Genomic DNA, 13,270 nt, shown 5'->3' on the forward strand with positions numbered 1-13,270 from the left:
TTGGTATACTTTATTCACTATAAACAAGGGCTTTGATACCAATCTGTCACACCCCGAAAACCGCAGGCGGAAACATTTCCTAGGCAGACTCCTCGTTGGGTATCATATCAAATGCACATAGTAAGCAAAGTAGACAACCATTACATTACATATATAATAGTTTACATTTGTTTCAAAAGTAAATTGTACAAGTGTGATACATAGTATATATATGAACAAAATGTGACGAGTCTTCTACGCACTTCGTCTTTGCCAAAAGAGATCGTCGGGTACCTGTCTAATGCAAACCTGAGAATACAAGCGGTTTGAAAATCAGCATAAAGCTGGTGAGTTCATAAGCGATTTTGTTTTTTGAAAAATGTACGAGTTCCTTTGGTTTCCTGAAAAAATGATTATCCAAGAAAATCATATATTTTCTTAAAAGTTGGTTATCAAATCCAAAATGTAATGTAAATGATGTACACTGAAAACATGATTGTTCTTGTGAATGGTAAGGTTTAGTTATCTAACTTGTTTCACTTTTCTGATTACGTATTACTGTTACCCAGGAAAATCCAATATTTTCCTACATGTGTGTGTGAACTATTACCAACTTTGATTATGTCCAGTGTTATCCCCAGGAAAATCCCATATTTTCCTGAATGTGTGTGTGCGAATTCTCCTGAAAGTTTGATTAACCTTAAATGTACATTAGTTTTATTACGTACATAAAATTAATAATTAAGTGTGAAGTGTTCATAATCTTGATTGCGAGTTCCATAACCATACTTCAGACCAGATATGACTCGAGTCGTGGCCAGTATCCTTTTTATGACTTTCGTCACCCTTGAACCTTTCGGTTCGCCAGGTGCGGGATTGTCAGTCCCGTATAGATCTATACACTCAAGTCACACTCCCTATCTAAGAGATTCTGGTTACAGGTGCGGTCCTCCACTCGCGTATCTCTGTGGAGTGTTCACCGAGGACGTGTCTCCAATCATTAAGATTACTCTTTACTCTCGTGCCTAGGGAAGTAATATTTATGACTAACTAAGTTCTAATGGCGCATGTCCTTTACACTCGAGCCTAGGTGTTTTATTAAGGATATTACAAAGGTTTTAAGATCTCTATCAATATAAGTGTGAACAATCAATTGTGAAACATAACAATATATAATAAGAATTGAAATCATTTAAACAAACAACTCTGCAAGTTAAAACAGTTTGTTAGTAGGTTTTCAATTCTTAAAAGTGTGCGAATTATGAAACCATTTAAGTAAAATAATGAATTTATGTACAAGATATTCTTGTACTTTTGCTTGTATTCCCCCCCTGAAAGCTTTAAAAACCATTGAAAAGGGTAGGGGTATGAACACACCGGACGCGGAATGTGACGACTAGGATGCTAAACGTCGAATCGAGGCTTGAATACGAGCGAGGTTCCTATGTAATATGAAATGGTATACAAATATATCTAATTAGATTTATAAACTCTAATTAGATATGATATTACACTCCAATGAGCGAAAACACTTCAAGAGTAAACTCCTAATGGAGTTTGCGGCCTTATACCAATCACACATGAGTTCACGGCCGTGAACTCATGTTGGCAACGTTTATGGTGCTTAATGGGTCAATAACACTTGGAAGGAGTTGGTACAATTTTACCTAAGGCATGGGATGGAAATTAAATCACCAATAGCATCACTTAAGGGAGTTTACGGCCCTAAACATGGAGTTTACGGTTGTAAACTCCTATACCCCTTTAGATTGATGATTTAATGGTCTTAGCTTAATCATATGTGATGCCAATAATTGTTACAAGCCTTGGATGGATTTTTGGGGGACTTTGGACAAGGATTTAGGAATTTACGGCCCATGAACTCCCTCATGGCCGTGAACTCTTATGAAAAGGAGATTTTATATGTTTTAAGGCCCAATACTTGTTTGTAAACACTTCTAGAATTTATCCCAAGGCTTTAGTTGTGTTAATGTGGCATTTTAACACATTTAGAGGAGTTTACTCCCCATTTAATGAGTTTACGGCCCAATCTTGTTCTTGGTCAGTAAACTCATGTTTACTCCAATTCCATAATTCTACAAGTCGTATCTAAGCCTTATTGGTGTTTTGGAAGGGTTTAAGGGCTTAAAAACCCCTTTAATATGTATTTACTCTCCATGATATGGAGTTTATGGCCCAAGAATGATCTTGGGCAGTAAACTCATGTTTACTCTCCAAAAATTAAGTTCAAGGTGTTCTAAGTCCAGAATGGTAAGCCATATAGTTGTATCTAAGTCTCAAAATTGGTTTGGAGGGGTTTAAAGGCATAAAAACCATCTTATTAGGAGTTTACGGCCCAAGCATGCTCCTTGGCCGTAAACTCATGTTTGAGGTCCAAAATCAAAGTTTAAATTCGGATTTGAAGGCTAAGGAGGCTGAATAACAAGTTAGGAAAGTTACCTCAAGGATTTGGAGCCTTAAATTTGAGTTTTGGACCTAGTTCTTTGGTTTGAGGAGAGAGGTTATAGAAAGAGTAGTGAGAGAGGGAAAAAGCTTCAAATGGATGCTTAAACATCTTTAAATAGGGTCTATGATTTGGACATGGCGAAATTCTACCCGATACCGGCTTTAGACGGGGCTTTTGGTCGCACCCGATCAATTTGCCGTAACTCGATATGGTTGATTCTAGAAATGTTCCGATCAGTAATATGAGGTGTTAGAATGAGTTCTAAAGGTATTAGGACACCCATTAAGTCATAATATAAAATACACGTTAATGACTTAATTAAATGACAGAATCGAAAACGAAATTGGAAACGGCGATTGGATTATCGAAATGACTTACGAAAAGGGTACAAGCAATGATACGGAATTTCGGGTTGTTACACACAGTATTTTCTAATGAATGCTTTTATGAAATAAATAATTAAATTGAAATTTTTGGGCTTGAATTTTGGGATATTACGTGTTTACTTTCTAATATACTTGTTAAGAATATGTACAATCTTAAAAGAGTTTTCAACTCATCATACCTCTATGAAATGATCTACGCATAAATAATTAGTAACATCATAGCCCCGACAACAGCGCCAATTTGTTATGCGTGTCAGACCCAACAAATAATAGGGGTACAACAGACTCCAAATACACTACTTTAATGCACTAAAAAGTAGTAAAAAGAAAGACGGGTCGAACCATAGAGACACAGGATAAATGTCTATACCTCTTTGCGCAAGGTACTTTGATCACAAAAGGGGATTTTGTTTACAAAAACAAAATAATAAAATAACAATCTGCTTTAAAAACATGCAGAAAATGAAATAAACTTGTAATCAATTTGATTGAATGGTTCTAGTTCTAGTTTTCAATGTTATTGCTCAACTTGATTATGACTTGATGTAATTCATGATTGATATTCTAAGTTGGTACTGAAAGATATTAACATGCTCTAATACCTCTCGCTTGCCAAATTATCTAACCAAAGCACACTCTTTGACTAGACCTAACTTTACTAATTCAACCTAAACACGATGTTAGATTGTATTGTAAAACTGCATTAAGTTTTGTACAAGCTTCCCAACAATTTTCATTTCTTTTCAACCGCTCGGAAGTGTGAAAACATGTGATGTATGTTGTACAATAAGAAAACTTATTGTTTGTTACAAATTATTTACTTAATAGAACAGTTAGTTTCCCTAAAAGTTAATTAACTACACAAAATTCGATTCATGAAAGTGGCCAGTCAAACACAAATAGAATTCAAGGATTATAGTTTAAACAAAAACATAATCACTAGAATAAAATCACCAATCAAACATCAATTCATATAATTCAAGTCAAGCAATCAACATGTTTTGAACAGGAACTAGAAATTAAGGTTTCTTAGCCACACATGGCTATGAACAAATCAATCAAAAAGAAAGATGGAATTGGAAATGTTTAATGCTTACAAATGGAAATCAAAAGTGTTAGTAATGATTAGGTCTTCAGAAAAGCTCGAAGGAATCTCGCCAAAATTGCCCCAGATCATCCAAAATTGCTCCAAAACCGTCTGTCTTGTAAAAATGACGTCTTCCCTTGTTTTATTAAGTGCTCACATTCTTGTCATAAGACCATGAGCTTTAGCATGGTCATGCCTTTTTCCCATGTGTTTTTGGCATCACCATTTGTCATGACCATGTGTTTTTGGCATGGCTCATTCTTTTTTCTAAAAGTCCAATAAGTCTTTATTGTTGGCTCCATCTTCATTCTACCTTCACCACGAGTCATGTCGCTCAAATATAAGATGAAAAAGGACAAACACAACTCGTGTCGGTGTGACATGGACTGTGTTTCAAACGTAGTCCTTTGCTATGATAATAATGCAACAATGACCCGAGTTATGTCTTCATGTTTTTTTCCATGGCATGACCGGTCCATCTTCTCTTCATGCTCCAAAGCTCCAAGCTCCAAGCATCCAAGCTTCATTCTCCATGCTTCATAATGCCTGCAAAATAAATCAAAAACTAGTGAAGTTGTAACATCCGGATTCCTAAGTATATTATTTTATTCTTTTATATTGAATTTTGGAGAGAGACTCGGCGAGTAGGAGCCCCGACTCGCCGAGTTGCATCACAATTAGAGTGGGTATGATTAATGAGGAACTCAGCGATTCCATGAGTGGACTCGACGAGTCCACGCTATTTAATGAAACCCTAATTTCTCGGGTTTGCGTCATATTTAAAGGCGCTTATGGCCGTCATTTGTGGCGACCAGTCCGTTGAAAGAAACCCTAGAGTGCTGGAGCGTTTTGAGAGAGAAAAGAAGCCATTCTTGACCTTTGTGGTGTTGTTTAGCAAGAAGAAGGAGGTTCTAGCCAAGGGCAAGCAAAGGAGGTTGCTATTCTGTGGATTTGAAGCTAGGATCATTTCATTTGAGGTATTACTTCGACTATTCTTCTGTTTTGGGAAGGATATATGGTTTTAGTTGATTTGAGGTCCAATTAGTCCCTTCTGGTGATGAGACTTTAGATCTGGATCCATAGAGATCCAGAGAGCCTTATTCATCAAGCTTTATGAAGAGCAATAGAGGTCATGACCTTGGGTTAAGGTATTTGGGGCTAAATCATCATATATGGTCATATGGATGTTGCATGTGCATTAAGATTGAGACTTTACGTGAGTATAGTGCTTGGAAAGGCCAGATCTATGGATTAGAGGAACGGATCTGACCTCAGAAGGTCATTTGAGTATGTGCATGGCATGTACTCGCCGAGTCCATGAGAGGACTCGACGAGTTGAGTCGGGTTGCCCCACGACTCGCGATCTGTGACGACCTGTGGAATTTAGGGTTGAATCAGTGAGTCAAGAGAGAACCAGGGGCGAAGAGGACGGGCGTGTACTTGCCGAGTCACCTTAGTTCACTCGGCGAGTAGGGTCAGCTGTGATCGTTGACTTTCGTTGACTTTTAGGATTTCGGTAAACAGTTGGACTTTTGAGTCAAAGAGGGGTAAAATGGTCTTTTACCCTTTTGAAGGATCATAGAAGGTGGCTTAATCTAGACATAGAGAGCCATTACTTATTGAGGATATTTTGTATATGTAGAGTCATTTTGTTGTAAAAGTCGAAGTGACTATGTCTTTGTAATATTCGCATTTTAGTTATTTTACTAAGTCATTTTTATGCGAAGCTTAGATGTTTAGATTTAGTATATTTTTTGTACACTCAGGTACCCTATAAATAGGAACTGAGGTTAGAAGTAGAGGATATAACTTTTTGACAACTCAAATATCCTTCTGCTTATTCTGTGTAATCAGTCTTCATCAATATAAGATCTGATTAATATTTACTCTTCGTGTTCTAACTCTTCAATCACTGAAATCATATTTTTCTTTCGTAAATCTCGATAACAATTCTTTTTCTCACAAGCAATTGGATTTCGCATAATTTCTCATCACCATATACTCCTCAACAAAACGGTGTTGTTGAACGAAGAAATCGATCATTATGTGAAGCAGCCAGAACCATGTTAACATATGCAAATCTACCTCAATATCTTTGGGCTGAAGCAATTTCTACTGCATGTTTTACACATAATCGATCATTCATTCATCGTAGATTCAATGATACTCCATACGAAATAATCAACAATAGGAAACCTAATGTCAAATTCTTTCATGTTTTTGCTTGTAGGTGTTTTATAATGAACCTCAAAGACAATTTGTCCAAGTTTCAAGCTAAGGCTGATGAAGGCATGTTCTTAGGATATTCGCACAATTCAGTGGCATACAGAGTGCTCAACAAAAGAACAAGAAAAATTGAAGAAACTTTCAATTTAACATTTGATGATTACTATCTTAAACAAACGGATAGTAAATTTGAAAATAAATCAATACTTGTTGATTCAAATACTCAAATTGATAATTCTGAAATAAATGATTTTGATTATGACTTAATTTTCGGAATTCCTGACAGGGCAATTGATGCGGAAAATAATGCTCCTGATAATCAAACATCAGAATCTTCAAAACATACTGATGATTCGACAATTACTACAATGTCAACATCTTGCGAAAGTGTGCCTGATGTTCGTATGGAGGGGGAGCATACGATCAACACAGCAGACAATCAGCCAGCTTTCGAGGGGGAGAATGAAACCAGGAATCATCAAGTTGAGGGGGAGCATCAAGATGAAATGCATGTTGAGGAAGAAAATGATACAACAGAGAAAAACAATATTGGTGAAAATGATGAATTTCATGAAATTAATGATAATTTTTCTGTTGCAGGATCTGAAAATGAAGATATGTATGAAGATACACCATTGTAATTTGATCCTGATTTTCCACCACTTGAGAAATGGACAAAGAATCATCCCAAAGAACAAGTAATAGGAAATCCACAAGATGGTGTGTTGACAAGAGCTTAGATACGTGCGAAAAATGAAATATTGAATGCGAACCAAGAACTATGTATGTTTAATGTCTTTATTTCGAAAATAGAGCCAAAGACAGTGAAGGATGATATGGAACAATCAGATTGGGTTGTTGCTATGCAATCTGAACTGGCTGAATTTGAACGAAACAAGGTTTGGAGATTAATTCCTAAACCTTCTGATGTTTCGATTGTCGGATTAAAATGGATTTTTAAAAATAAAACCGACAAAGATGGCAATATTATTCGAAATAAATCGAGAGTAGTGCTTAAAGGGTATTCGCAACAAGAAGGAATAGACTATGAAGAAACATTTGCTCCTGTTGCAAGACTCGAAGCAGTTCGCATATTTTTAGCATATGCAGCACACAAAGACTTTGATGTTTATCTAATGGATGTTAAGTGTGCTTTCTTAAATGGAGAACTTGAAGAAACAGTGTATGTTGAACAACCACCAGGATTCATTAACGAGGAACATCCTAATCATGTCTACATTCTTGACAAAGCTGTTTATGGGTTAAATCAAGCACCAAGAGCCTGGTATGCAACTCTTACAAATTTCTTGAAACAATCTAAATTTAAAAAAGGATTAGTTAACCCCACTTTGTTTCGCAAGAAAATTGGGAATCATCTTATGCTTGTTCAAATTTATGTTGATGATATTATTTTTGGCTCAACTGACCCATCATTGTCAATTGAATTTGAAAATCTAATGAAAAGTCAATTTGAAATGAGCATGACGGGAAAGATTAATAATTTTCTTGGATTAAATATAAGACAGAACAGGGATGGAATCTTAATCAATCAAGAAAAATATACGAAGAACTTTCTTGAAAAGTTTGGAATGACAAATAGCACGAAACTAAGAGTACCAATGGCAGTGGGTACAAGATTAACTCCTTCGTTAGATGCTCCTGCTGTTGATTTAACATTATATCGAAGCATGTTAGGGTCTTTATTGTACTTAACTGCAAGTAGACCTGATATTATGTTTTCGGTTTGTAATTGTGCAAGATATCAAGCTAATCCCAGAGAACCTCATTTGACTGCAGTGAAAAATATTTTTCGCTATCTTAAGGGTACAATTTCGTTAGGACTTTGGTATCCTTCGAAATCTGGATTTTTCATTCAAGCTTTTTAAGATTCTGATCTAGGAGGATGTAATTTGGATAGGAAAAGTACAAGTGGTGGATGTCAATTGTTAAATGGAAAGTTGGTAAGTTGGCAATCAAAGAAACAAACTTGTGTTATAATTTCAACTGTTGAGGCTGAATCCATTGCTGCTGCTGCTTGCACTTCGCAAATCATTTGGATTCAGAGTCAACTTCGTGATTATGCAATCAATATGAAAAAGATTCCTTTGTATTGAGATTCTCAAAGTGCAATTCGCATTTGTCATAATCCAGTACAACACTCAAAGACAAAACACATAGGTCTTCGATATCATTTTATCAAAGATCATGTGGAAGATGGAAATAGTGAAATTCATTTTGCTAAAACCACTAAACAACTTGCTGATATTTTTACTAAACCTCTTGATGAAAAACCATTTGTCAAAATTATGGCAGGTTTGGGTATGATTGATGTGAATTCAGTATCGAAATCTATCAGTCAAGGATGAAATGTTTGTTCAGACGCTCTGAATCAAAATTGTTCAGAAGTTACTGTTCATTTAGCGGCTTTGCATGGCTTCGCATCCACTTTTCTTCACATTCGTCCCCATGACAACAAAGAAGTTACTGTTCATTTAAGTGGCTTCACATGGCTTCGCATTCACTTTTCTTCGCATTCACACACATCTCAACTAAGGTTAGATTTCTGTTTGTTTTATGTTTTAAAATTTTGTTTCTTTAAAAAAACCTGAAAATACCAAAAAGATTTTATTTTTTTTACTGTTTTTATTTTTTTTGAAAAATTCAAAAATCACAAAAATATTTTTGTTCTCTTTGTTGTTAAAACATTGTGTGTTGTGAGGATAGTCCAGATTTAAATGCGAAGTGCTCATGCTTGTGTCTTCTGTGGGAAGGTATGATTTCGATAAACTTTGTAATAGTTAGGATGTCCCTAGAAGCATGTTGTTGTATGTAGACCAAAAGCCTCAACAAGACTCTATGTGTGAGAAAAGAAAGCCTTAATGAAATTATCACATGAAAATTTCTTCCAAAAAGTCTTATATTCGCATAAGTCAAAAAAGCTACCTTACTCTTCTCAAAAGAGTTAAGAGTTTTCTGTTTTTTCCATTATAACAGAGGTACACTTCGATTCTTAACCAATCTTTTTATACCAAACAATTCTTTCAATCCAAATTTTCGAAGAGATTTGTCCTTGAGGTCTTTGATCAAACCAATCAAAACCTAGACAAGTCACAAGTCTGTGTTTATGATCTAACATCATGAGACCATGATGGAAGTGAAACCCAAACATCATAAACCTTAAGGAATTGACGGGGAACATCGTTCCAGATTTTAACCAAACCTTTGTTTCAGTATCAAAATTTCGAAACTCCAAATCATATTCAATTCGCATGTGTGGTCTTGATCAAACATTCGCAACCCACGATGTTTGTTACCCAACAAGATCCAGTTCAAATTTTTTTTGAATATGATTTATGTGTGAGTTTTATTCGCAAATCCTAGTCATGATAAATATTTTCAAAAGCCAACTTGTCACTGACTACACTGGTCAAACAAGTAATTTCATTTACAGTTTCTCACCTTATGTTACGGCTGATATGTAATGAAATTTGAAACCAACCCAAAATATCTTTTTAAAGAATCCTTTCGATACTTATCTAAAAGTATTCGATTGTATTTCACGGGAAACTATACAAGCAGTTAAATATCTCTCTTGATGCTTAACGAAGCAACCTTTGCCTGGGGTTCATTTGCCTTCATGTCAAAATTTATTTTTGACATCACAAAAATCTAAAAAAAAATTATCTTGATTCTTACCTTATTTCTTTGACACACTTGCACACATGAAATCCTTGAGGTTCTGAGTAACACCAACTGTAACGCCCACAAATCCGGGATAGTCAATTTAAAGGCAATAGCGGTCGAAAACGACTTTTCGACAAAAGATTATTTAGAATAAATAACCTTAACCAAGTTGTAGAGTATGTCACAAGGTTTCCGTACATATAAAGAACGCCGAAATCCGAGTTATAACGAAGAAGTTATGGCACGTCGAAGTTTCGCGACAGAACCGGCACGATACCGGAAAGCGTAAATAGTGAATTTACGATAGAGCGAGATTTAGCCTTAGCGATCTAAACGGAGGTCGTAGAATATGTTAAACTAAGAACATCGATAAAAAGAACGCCCAAATCTGACTTCGTATGAAGAAGTTATGATTTTTCGAAGTTTCGTACTAGCAGTGTACAACCCGAAATTCGAATATTAGATTGAGCGGTTTTTAGCCGACACGACCTAAACGAGAATCAAAGATCTCGTTGAGAGTAGCGTAACGAGAAAAAGATGGGCGAAAACGGGTGTCGGATGAAGAAGTTATGAGGATTTAACGGACCAATCGTGTCTCGGCCCGTTAATAATATAAAATTTAAAATCGAGCCAAAATTAGCCGACGGAGTCTAAACGAAAGTTGTAGAGTACGTTCCCACCTTCGCATGGATATAAAGAACGTCGAAAACGGAGGTCGTACGCGAAAGTTATGAATTTTTAAAGTTGGAAAGGGAACTTGCGAAACTGATGCATGAAGTGATAACGTGGCCGAACTCCCAGCCGTCGGATGAAACCGCTTCTGATGATGACACCTGGTGCGAGGGTTACGCCCAGCGTAGCGAAGAGACACCTAGCGTCCGGAGTACGCCCCGCGTCCGAAGCTGGGTACGCGCAACGTGCTTGATCTGGTCCGGGTCCGAGAATGGGTGCGAGCCAGCTGGTGCGAAGCTGGCATCCTTATCCGAGAGAACGCGCCGCGTAGCCGAGGATTACGCCCCGCGTAGTCCGAGGCCTCGCAGCTATAAAAAGGGGGCGAGGGTCTCCGGATTTTTCACACTTTTTCAAACCAATTTCTTTCTCTCTCTAAAATTCTTTCTCTCTCTGAAGGGTTTTAACCCCCCTAAGCCCTAGTTAAACCCCTAGCACCCTAGGGAAGCCCCGAGGCTCCCGGAGTCCCGAGAAAAAGGAGTTTTTCGGTTTCGAAACGCTGCTCTAATTAGGTCCCGGTTTTCGATAAAATTCGCTGTAAGTGTGCTACGCTTACGCAATTTTTAATATAGCTTTCATATAATTATAGGAATGTTATTAGGTCCTTAAAATAATTATTTGGGCTATTAAAATGAATTATATCGAGTATTATTAACACTTAATAATACTCGGACTAATGAATTTGTCGCGGTTATCGTTAAACTAAACCCTAGTGGTATTGGTACTAGGTTTTATCGAAGGAATATTGTTTTGAGAGTATCGAAGCGCTGTCCAAGTACTGAGTCACCACCTACTCAGGTAAGTGCATAGTCCCTTTCATCTTACACATAGATATGAAGTATTTTATATAAACTACGTGCTATGTGTGCACATTATCTGAATACTTGCTGTTTATGTTGGTTGAACGTTTTATACATGTTTTAAAGGACTTAAACTGTATACGTATTTTATATATACGAAAATGTTGGGTATGAGATGGGTAGATGAATGATGAGAGATAGAAGATGACGTGAGTATACATTGGCAGCTATAGACTTAGTGCCTATGGGACAAACACCGGTAGCTATGGACTTAGTACCTATTAGTTAGACGCTGGTAGCTAAGGATTTAGTACCTGTAGGAATTGGTAGCTATGGACTTAGTACCTGTTGAACATTGGTAGCTATGGACTTAGTACCTATTAGATAAAGACTGGTAGCTATGGATTTAGTACCCGATGAATAGACTATAGCAGCTATGGAATTAGTGCTTTATGAACGAACATTGGCAGCTATGGATTTAGTGCCAGTCCCATAACCCTGGAAGTAAGGGACTTCGGAATAAACGAATGCAGGATAGATGACTCTTAGGTTAAATCCTTAAAGAGTAAAGAAGATAATGGGGATGAGTAATTGGGTTGATTGTTTGATTGAACATAATAATTATATTATTGTCGGTTGAAAACCCTATGTACTCACCAGGTTTCCCAACCTGACCCACTCAGTTTATTTACATCACAGGTGACGATATGAAGTGACATTACACTGAGAGATTTAAAGAGATGTAGATCACTAGTGTAAATAATTGTAAGTTCTGTTTATGCTTATGTTTCTGTATTAACAATGACCTCCCAAACGTTTTAAAATGAAATAAATACGTTTCTTCGAAAATGTTTTAATAACGTATTTATCGTGTTTTTCTGGGAACAAATTCCGCAACCTTTTTATAAAATGAAGTACTCTGATTTTTATAAAGCATAAACAAAATCGGTCTTTTCTGGCCGTGATTTTGGGGATGTCACACCAACTAAGGCTGATGATTTCGCAAATCTGGCATATGACTTCACTTTACATCCCAAAAGTGAAAGATCCTTGATTCCATGCGAAGGGATTTAACGGTTCAGATTCTATAACGGGAAACTTGACAGGCTGTTTACTCAAGATGGTTGGTATTTTATCCGATTTTCAAGGAGATGTGACAGTTACTTTTTGAAGCATGGTTATCTTTTGCAGTCATGATCCGATTTTCAAGGTGCCACGTCGGATCTCATTAAATGCATCCCGCTTCAAATTCAAATCATTTCAAGTAACCTATAAAAGGGGGTTCAAGATCATTGTATACGGTTAAGCGAACAAACTCTCAAAATTCTAAATTTCTTCAAAACATCTTCATCTTCATCCGTTCTTTCAAACGCTAGAAATGGCAGCAACAAAATCAAACACTGAAGAAGTTCTTTCCCAATCCCTGATGAAGATTCAGAGCACAAACTATCAGGTTGATCCGAATGTCTCTTCGTATCCCGAAGGACTGAAGATGCTTATCGTTGCACTGAAAAGATCATGTCTGGCCACGGCAATGTTCAAATCTTTTTCAGTTTCGATGACTTGGTTGTCATTGGCTGTATCTTCTGCTTCACACAACTTCACCACCGATCGTCATAACCTTCAACCTCATCAACAACAAACGGGTGAAACTCACAAAGAAGATGTTCGTTGAGTTTTTGGAAATTCCTAACAACCCTCTGTTTTTCAAACCAGTTAATTCTCAAATCATCCATATGTTTAATGAAATGGGCCATCAACCAGAGCTTGAGAAGATAAGTGACTTTAGAAAGTCTGGGTTACCGTGCATATGGAATTTCTTATTTGGAATTTTTCTCCGATGCCTAACAGTAAGAACAGTTGGCCTGGATAGAGGGCGAATGGAAGTATATGCCATGGTTATGGGTTTGTA

Source organism: Lactuca serriola, chromosome 1 (assembly GCF_051521515.1).
Source record: "Lactuca serriola cultivar US96UC23 chromosome 1, Lser_US96UC23_V15, whole genome shotgun sequence".
Taxonomy (NCBI): domain Eukaryota; kingdom Viridiplantae; phylum Streptophyta; class Magnoliopsida; order Asterales; family Asteraceae; genus Lactuca; species Lactuca serriola.